At 39.0% G+C, this 9,486-nt stretch overlaps 1 protein-coding gene across 1 annotated transcript in view; it reads left to right on the top strand.

Moving 5' to 3' along the window:
* The first annotated feature begins 1,191 nt into the window (after nt 1-1,191).
* LOC123714492 overlaps nt 1,192-9,486 on the top strand; it is a 64,249-nt gene continuing 55,954 nt past the window's right edge. The window contains exon 1 of the mRNA XM_045668753.1: nt 1,192-1,313. The gene's annotated coding sequence lies outside the window, so the exon portion shown is untranslated. The remainder of the gene's footprint in view (nt 1,314-9,486) is intronic.

Below are 9,486 nucleotides of genomic sequence, written 5' to 3'. Positions count from 1 at the left end.
ACTCAATTCATTTTATTTATGTTATAGTATTGTCTCTGAATTTTGTAAATATGTAGTAGGTCAGTCTCTTGTACCTTGTGGATGAAGGATGGTGTACCTCTACCTAAAAGGAGGATCCTGGCATCCAGGAGTTGGGTTAAATCGGTGGAACAATTCTTAGGATTGGCCTTGCAGTGATTTCAAAGATTGACTACCGACCTTAACTGATTGGAGAAACACCAGAAGAAAGTCAGTTAATATGCGTTTATTAATTATGATCTCATATGGTACTGAAAATACAATAAGAATACAATTAAAGACTATTAAGCCTTATAACTCAATCACACGAGACAAAAAACTGAAAATCTGCGAACAATGCCGCAGACCGTTCGATACCTCCGAATTGGGCTCTTGTAAAAACACGACTTCACATACAGGGAAAAGTAATTAAAATACAATATATTATACGAAAACCGACGATTTCTTAGAAGTATTCGGTTATAGTAATAGTCTGAGAGCTATCGGAGACATGGAGCGTCTTAATTGTAGATAGTTATATTTTTTTTTGATCAGACTTCGTTTCTATGTGCGCATTACACATTCTCTCAATCGGTGAAGGACAACATTGTGAAAGACCCAAAAAGTCAACGGCGTGTGTCAGGCACAGGGGGCTGATATGCTTGCCTTTTAGATTGTTAAATGAAGTATACAAAAATCTGAGACTAAAGGCTAAAAGTTATAGGGCCACTGATTTTATTAAAAAAAATAATGCACGAAATGTTTATTTATTTAAAACTAAAACTTGCTTTTAAGAAACAAATATAAGAATATTAGTTATAAATTTATTGTAACTATACTTTTCAATCACCACTATTAGTGTGTTATTTGAAGAGTGTATTGTCAGGTCATTCAATAGTAAGAACGTGGCAAAAAAAAAATTTGATGAGTCAGAGCAGCAAGTAATTTTTTAGCGCATCAGTTCAGATAGATTTTAATAATTAAAAAAATGTTTATTATTAAAATACAAATTTAAACTCGTCTGAAAAAGAGTTGGCTGGAATAAATTTTTTACTTAATAGTATTACATAGTTTTAATTCAAAGCTTTTGAACGTGATCTTTCTACTTACTTTGTCTTAAATTAAATCACGATTATTAGCATGATTATGTTATCTCTTACAGTTTAAGCTCAATGAACATATCACAGTGAGTGAGACGCATTCGCCGGTCGCGCACGCCTTCTCCGAACTGCGCCCGCGCAAGCGTGATATGAACATTAAAGTGTCTGTGTGTGTGACAACTAGGATACTGTGATTTGGAATTTAACTATTTTTAGGTATGTATTCATTTATAATTTATAAAATATTTATGGACATTTATTCAAAAATGTTATAGTTTTATTTAATTTTTTAGTATAATGTTAGTTTATCTGTGTATTTTTCTAAAATTACTGAGGATAATCAGCCCAAATCATGCATCACCGTGCCTTGTGTGTATGCGATCCGCCCCATTATTATCCTCGGAATTGCTACTTTTATTATTATTATTTGTACATTTGTATAATGTACAAAACATGACGGATTAAACGACGGCATTAATTTGTTTATTCTATTATGCCCCCGACCTTGATAGCGTTAAATCTAAGTTATTCTGCTTCGAATCCCAAACTTAGTAGTACAATTACCTAATTAGTGAATATTAAATTAATAATTAAAGATAGGCAACTGTCGGCCTTATCTACTTCGAGCAATCTCTTCGATATAACATATGTGAGAAAAAAAATTGAATTTGATAAGGTAAGCGCAAGAAGAAGACGAAACTAATGGAACAAAACAAATGAATTAAAACGTATGTTAACAGTGTAAGGAACACATAATATGCGTATAATAACATATTTAGATTACAACCTCCTTTTAGATTCTATCAAATAGTTTATTAGTAGGCGAAAATGGTATATTCTAATGTGGAATTTGCATTCCCGCGGGGTATAAGGCGCGTGGGGCCGGAAGCTCTACCCCGTGAGACAAGAATAGGTAAAGGGCCCTTCACTCATACAAACCGAGTGATAAGACAGTAACGAAATGTCTTAATTATGAAATGCCTAGCGGTACCATCCTGTTTCAATTTTCAAGATACGATATGGGGTTTATGGGACCATAAGACCACATAATATCTTCTCTTAATTAAAATGTATGTATTAACATTACCTCGGTATAAAAGTAATTTAGAACAATAAAGATTTTTCTATTAGTCTCAATGAAAGCGGTGTTAAGTGTTAGTAGTTTTATCTTCAGTTGCATATGAATATTAAAAGAATTAACAATTTTTCATCATCGCTCGGTAATTTTGCCGCGCCCCACCACTACGTGGAACCAGCTGCCCACTGAAGTATTTCGAACCAATTCAACTTCAACAAGACTTCGTGGTTCAAGAAAAACGTACCAATTCTTAAAGGGCAAGCAGCGCGCTTGCGAGCCTTCTGACAGTGTGAGTGTACATGGGTGGCGGTATCACCTAACATCAGGTGAGACTTCTGTCCGTTTGCCTCTTGTAACACCAAAAATGTTTATTTTTATTATCACTTCGTTGCAAGTATTCGGAAATAGTTAAAATTATTAAATGAAAAAGAGGGCAACTGGCGGCCTTATATCGAGCCAAATCATTCTGGCAACCAATGTAAAATTAAATTAGATACGTTAAGCGCGAGAAGTACAAAACTACATAAGACATGAAGCTATTTAGTTGAAAAATAATAGTACAAAGCAAAACAATTATAACATATAAGTGAAATGGACAACAATAAGAAATGTCACATGAAAATATAAAAATTTCATAGTTTGAAAGATACTTTCTTTCGGTCTCTGAATTTTCTTTTTAATTGTAACATTTTAAACCTTAAATTCCCTGTGTTATTAAAACCTCTTTTCCACGTAGAGTAATGTTCTAGTATAGATATATATTGCCGAGATTATTTTATTTACCATAGTTCCATTTTAATACTCGATACTATCTATGTACCTTATTAATAAAATCAGTCCAAGCACACCGTTTAAACAGAACTACTCATCCTCTTTTTTCAACAAAGCCTAAACACAATAAGACAGAAAGAAATGAAAGTGTTCTTAAAATATTTGAATAAGATTTATTTTTGTTGAAAATAAAATACACTTTCTTGGAGTGCTTCAAAAACGTAAAAGCCCGCTCCACTCTGACCAAGACTGCTGTAAGCTTCTAGTTATAAATGTAGAAAAATCGCGTTTTTGTTAAAGAACTTTTTGAAATGTGATTCTTAAGTAAAGACAAGATATATCATATTAAAAAATAAATATAAATCAGTGGAACGACCTTTTTAAGTCTGGGCCTCAGATTTCTGTTTCTGTTCATGATCATTTGTCAATCTAATAGGCAAATAGGTAGCCTCTTATACGTGACACACGTCGTAGATTTTTTGGGTCTAAGGCAAGCCCTTTTCCTCACGATGTCTTCTTTCGTCGTTTGAGCGAATGTTGGTGCATAGCCGGGGATCGAACCTACGACCTCAAGGATGAGAGTCACTCGATGAAGCCGCTAGGCCAATACTCTATATATCATATTATATATCTTGAAAACATTTTCGACGTAGCACAAATAACTCTGTAAGAATCTCTTTGATTACTCATAAGCTTAACATTTCATAGCAGCGGGAAGTAGGCTTTTAAAGCATTGGTCTTGTTTGTCCGTTAAATATAACATCGGAGCAAGTAGAACAGACTAGTGAAGGTACGCGTCACTCTTCCGCGGAGGCTCATACATCTGCGCGTGCGCCGACTGCTAATACTGAAGTTTAAATTCGTACTTGATCGCACTAGCACGTGTAAATGAGGCCCAACTACTAGGGCACTGGTGAAGTGGGGCCCCATGCGATATACTATGTTATATAAATATGTAAAGAATTAACTTATTACTGCTGTTCCAGCATTAATCATTCTTTAGGTGTCCATGGGCGAAGATATCACTTAACTTCAGGTTAGCCTCCTGCCTGTTTGCCTGCTATTACAAAAATATTTATGTATTAACTACTTATAATTGATACTTTTATATTTATTTGAAAAAGTATTTATTTTTGTTTTATGTTTACGGTAACGAGAGTTATTATTTCTGTGTATTCATTCCGTAGACTGTATTTTTATAAACACAATTAAAAGCAAACAGTGACTACAGAATGCACACTACCATAATTGGCTTTTAAATGAATTCATATCGTACAAGATAAAACAATATTAATTAATGGATAACGATAAAGTACTGTGTGACATTTTTTCAAAGGCCCCATGGATGGCTAGATATCTCATCCGACCCTGGATATACGAATGAAAAATCCCAACGCATAGTTAACAATGTAAAGAGTTTATGGCGTGCTTATCTGGTATTTTGGCTGCATACACTATTAACACGGGTTCAAGGATGTTTAGACTAGAACAATACATAGAATACATTCTTTTGGCGCGAATCGACTTATACAAAATATTAACCTCTTACGTTTAATGGTTATTCTTGACTGAATATTTAAATTACAACCAATGTGTAGGGGTGACGAAAACCTAGACAAGCTATCGTGATTGGCAACACCGAAGGAAAAAGATCGCGTGGACGTTCGCAAACGAGATGGACTGATCAAGTCAAAGACTCATCTATTTTTTTAATGGAATCTCGCTGTTTGCCTTGAGGGCTTTTTCAACTCAGCTCAGGCTGTTGGTGAACGTAGCTCAGCCGGTTTTTAAAAACGCCTCTGAAGAAAATTCAGTAAATTAAATGAATTATTGTTCGGTACAATCAATATTATGACGTTAATGAAATTACATAAATTTGACAGAACTTTTGAGACTTAAACTACACTTGAAAACATTATTTTTTTAAAGTTCAATACTCCTAACTCAGTAGCGATTTCGCAAGACGGACAGACCGTACGGTGTTATATTATTAGTCCGTCAGATTGAACATTTAACTGTTCGACTACCTTATAATGATCTTAATTCAAGATCAAAGTTCTTGACGGGCAAATGGTTTATGTAAATGAGACTGTTCAAACTTTAAAATAACTATTAAAGGAATTCTCGATTTTCCTCATAGTGTATGTTTCTTCTTTGTATATTATGTAATGTTTGATATAAATTATCTTGCAATGAGATTTGTCTTTGTATCTTTTAGCGTAGGAAATATAAAAAATAACACCAAGGTCCTGGGTTCTTTTTCTGGTTTGACAATAATATGTTTTCTCAGTTAATCCTTCGATTAACAATTACAATTGTTATTGTTCTTGTAGTATTTAAAAGATGTCTTGTAAAGTAAAAACGCAACTAATTGTTATGTTTAAGTTGGGTAAGAGTAACACACTCATTATAACATAGATACAATATATATTACACAATTCTTACTTTACACTATTCATTACATATACATGATTAATAAATGACTGAATTCAATATGACAGATCTGTCACACTCGATTTGTTCCAACCTTTGTATACGATTTAAATTGATAAACAGTTCGTGAAATCAGACACTTCAGGAGGACCCTGAAATTCACATTGTCAATTGACAAACCGATGCTTTCTTTGACCAATAGAAATCGTTTTCTATTCTATCTCTATTCTATTTCTAAGTACTCACCGCGCGCGTGAAAATACATCTTTTATAATGCTTTCATAAATAGTTTTGTAGTTATATGTAGCTACATTTACATTAGAATTCAAAAGTGAAAAAACTTTTGAAACAAAGCATTGAATAGCAAGGTCAAAGTTTGAACTCTACTCAAAACGTAAAAACAATTATCTAAAAGTGGCCATTAAACGGAGATTAAAATTTAACCGAACGATAGTTAACCGCGCACGAATGGATTAAGGACCGAACACACCCTTTCACCGGAACGATTAAATTAATTGGGATTACAAATAAGTTATAATTTTTAGGATATTCATACACGTAATATAACGTATAAGATACAAACAATAATAAATTTAACGATCACAACATCAACCGTTATTAATAAGCTTAAAAGGCTACACTTGGATGACACAGCAAGTCTATAATAGTCTCTCTTTATCCAACTATTCATATTCTGGAACGAGACATATAGTATATAAATGAAACGAATTTAAGACCTATAAAGAACGAAATATTAATATTTCAGTTGCAAATACGATCATATTAATTAAAATGTTTTTCGAAACAATTAATTTCTATGAACGTCTTGGTGTACTTGTATTAAATAATGAATAAGTTTTAACTCATGTGAACGGCCCCTAACAAATAATCTACTCAATAGCGTGGCAAAGGTAGTTTTGTGAATGAAATGGGATCTAATTGGACCCGCGGCTGCGCTGGAGCCGTATCTTATCTTTTGTTATGCTATAACCTGTATTTGATGCATGTTGATGTTAAGGTTATATCCATGTATCAGTTATATTAAGATAGTGGCGAGAGGCTTCCTGTCTAATATAATATAGATAAGCATAGTTAGCAAGTTTAAAGTTTTTCAACATAGTTTATTATATTGGGAGAACATTTGTGCGTTTGTTTGTATGCTTTTCAAATAGAAACATATGACTAACTGACGTAATTTGAACTTTCTATGTATCTTAAAAACATCACATATTTACCTATATAATGTAACAAACCTAGGTATACAAGGTTAACACTCCTAGTGGGAGTGCCATGCTGTTGTTTTCGGGCTTCAGCCAATCGGGCAGGCACGACCGGGGCAGTACCACTGTCTCACAGAAAACCGGCGTGAAGTGATGCAATAGGTTCATCTTATTGTACTCGCGTTTCGTGCGGTGTGTGAGACTCCCGGAGCCCATCAATTCCCCCCCCCCCCCCCAGAATATTAAGATGCAGTTTAAACAGAGATTACCCCAGGGGGGTACCACACGTTTCCGCTGTGGAGAATCCCCCTCTGAGCGTCCATCATCGGAACAATCAGTATTCGGTGGTGGATGCACAGGCTGCCCTTCGTATTCTGGGGTGGGCAAAAACTGCGCAATAAACTATAGGTTTCGATCTCGGGGCAAACGGAAGAATTTACCGAAGGCATCCCCTTCCACGCTCTCAGTGGACTTTACCAATAGGGGGCTCAACTCTAATCTTAACGCGGTTCACTTTCACCTCGAAACTGCGACTGCCTGCTGCCTGCTTAACTGCCTTATTCTTCCTTACTGAGACTCAGATATCCTCCCCGGCTGATACTTCCTACCTCTCCTACCCGGGGTACAAATTGGAACATTCATTTGTGCCACGGGCGGGAGTTTGCGTGTACGTCAGAGAGGATATCTGTTCTCGTCGCCTCGGGTCGCTTGAAGGAAGGGACCTATCTAGCCTCTGGCTGCGCGTAGACTGCGATGACCATCCGCGATTCTACGCATGCCTGTATAGGTCCCATAGTGTAAATACCGAAACTGAGCGACTCATTGAGCACATCCAAATGGCTACAGATTCCCTGCTCGAAGGGGTTCCTACCGCTGAAATCGTGATACTTGGCGATTTTAACGCTCACCATGCCGATTGGCTCGGTTCGGAAACCACCGATCACGCGGGAAGATCCTTTCACGACTTTGCTTTAGCTTACGACCTGTCACAAATGGTCCCTGCGATTACGCGAATACCAGATGTGGATGGTCATAAACCCTCTTTGTTGGACCTTCTGCTGACCTCACATCCGGAGACCTATCAAGTCTCTATTGACCCGCCATTGGGTTCATCGGATCATTGTGTGGTCCGGAGTACTGTGCCTACTACGCGCCCTCCTCGGCCCCGTTTTTCGGGTTGTCGTCGTATTTGGCACTATCGGTCAGCAGATTGGGATCGGATGCGGTCTTCCTTTGCGTCCTACCCTTGGGGGCCTATGTGCTTTTCGTCGGAAGCTCCAGATTCCGTCGCTGCCTCTGTCACCGAAGTGGTTCTACAGGGCATGGAACTTTTTATTCCATTCTCTGCGGTGCCGATCGGTGGCAAGTCACAGCCCTGGTTTAAGCGTTCTTGCAAGGTGGCGTCGCGTCGAAAGCGAGAATGCTTTAATGCATGGGCGGAAGCGGCGATATCTCGTGATGCCAATACCAGCGAACATAAAAAAGCATATAACTCAGCCTCCAGGTCCTTCAAACGGGAAATCGCTAAGGCAAAGTCAGAGCACATCGCCAGATTTGGCGAGAGATTGGCCCAACTCCCTTCTGGGACCCGAGCCTTCTGGTCTCTCGCCAAAGCTGTACAAGGGAATTTTTGTCAGCTATCGATACCACCGCTGCACAGAGAGGATGACTCGCTCGCCCACACTGCGAAGGAGAAGGCCGACCTCTTGGGCTGTCTCTTCGCGTCCAACTCGACTTTGGATGACCGGGGGAGATCACCACCGGCGATTTCGCGGTGTGATAACTCAATGCCGGAAATCACATTCCGGCAACGTGCTGTTCGCAGAGCACTATCTTCCTTGGACATTCATAAGTCGAGCGGGCCGGATGGTATCCCTCCAATTGTGCTGCGTACTTGTGCTCCTGAGTTGGCTCCGGTCCTGACGCGCCTTTACCGGTACCTGTACTCGCTCGGCACTGTCCCGAAGTGCAGGAAGACCGCTTCGATACATCCGATCCCTAAAAAAGGCGATCGCTCTGATCCATCCAACTATCGCCCAATCGCAATAACCTCCTTATTCTCCAAAATAATGGAATCCATTATTAATGGCCAGCTCTTGAGTTATCTAGAGGGCCACCAGCTGATTAGCGATTATCAGTACGGCTTTCGTCGTGGTCGTTCGGCTGGTGACCTTCTAGTATACCTTACTCATAGATGGGCAGAGGCAATTGAGTCCAAGGGGGAGGCACTAGCGGTTAGTTTGGACATAGCGAAAGCCTTCGATCGGGTGTGGCACAAAGCACTGCTCTCGAAGCTTCCAGCCTACGGGCTTCCTGAGAAATTATGCGACTGGATCTCCAGCTTTCTAGCCGATCAGAGCATCAAGGTCGTCGTCGACGGAGCATGTTCCGACCTTAAACCCGTGAATGCTGGGGTCCCACAAGGCTGTGTTCTGTCCCCGACCCTGTTTCTTCTGCATATCAATGACATGTTGCAACTTAGCAACATTCATTGCTATGCGGACGACAGCACTGGGGATACTCTTTACACTGGCCGGGCAGGTATTTCTCGGGCAGTTGTCGATGAGTACCGGAACAAACTTGTGTCTGAAGTCGAAACTCTTTTACGTGGAGTCTCGGACTGGGGTAGACTAAACCTAGTCCAATTTAACCCCAAGAAGACACAAGTTTGCGCGTTTTCCGCGAAAAAAATACCCTTTGTCGCTACTCCTCTTTTCGAAAACACTCTTCTTGAAGCCACAGCCAGCATCGGAATACTTGGCGTTGACATATCGAACGACGTTCAGTTTCGCGGTCATTTGGAGGGAAAGGCTAAATTAGCCTCCAAAAAGCTTGGTGTGCTCAGCAAGGCGAGACGGTACTTCACTCCGGGCCACCGCTTGCAACT

This window comes from Pieris brassicae, chromosome 9, assembly GCF_905147105.1.
Source record: "Pieris brassicae chromosome 9, ilPieBrab1.1, whole genome shotgun sequence".
Taxonomy (NCBI): Eukaryota; Metazoa; Arthropoda; class Insecta; order Lepidoptera; family Pieridae; genus Pieris; species Pieris brassicae.
Note: the sequence above shows the minus strand (reverse complement) of the source record. Positions and strands in the feature narration are given on the sequence as shown.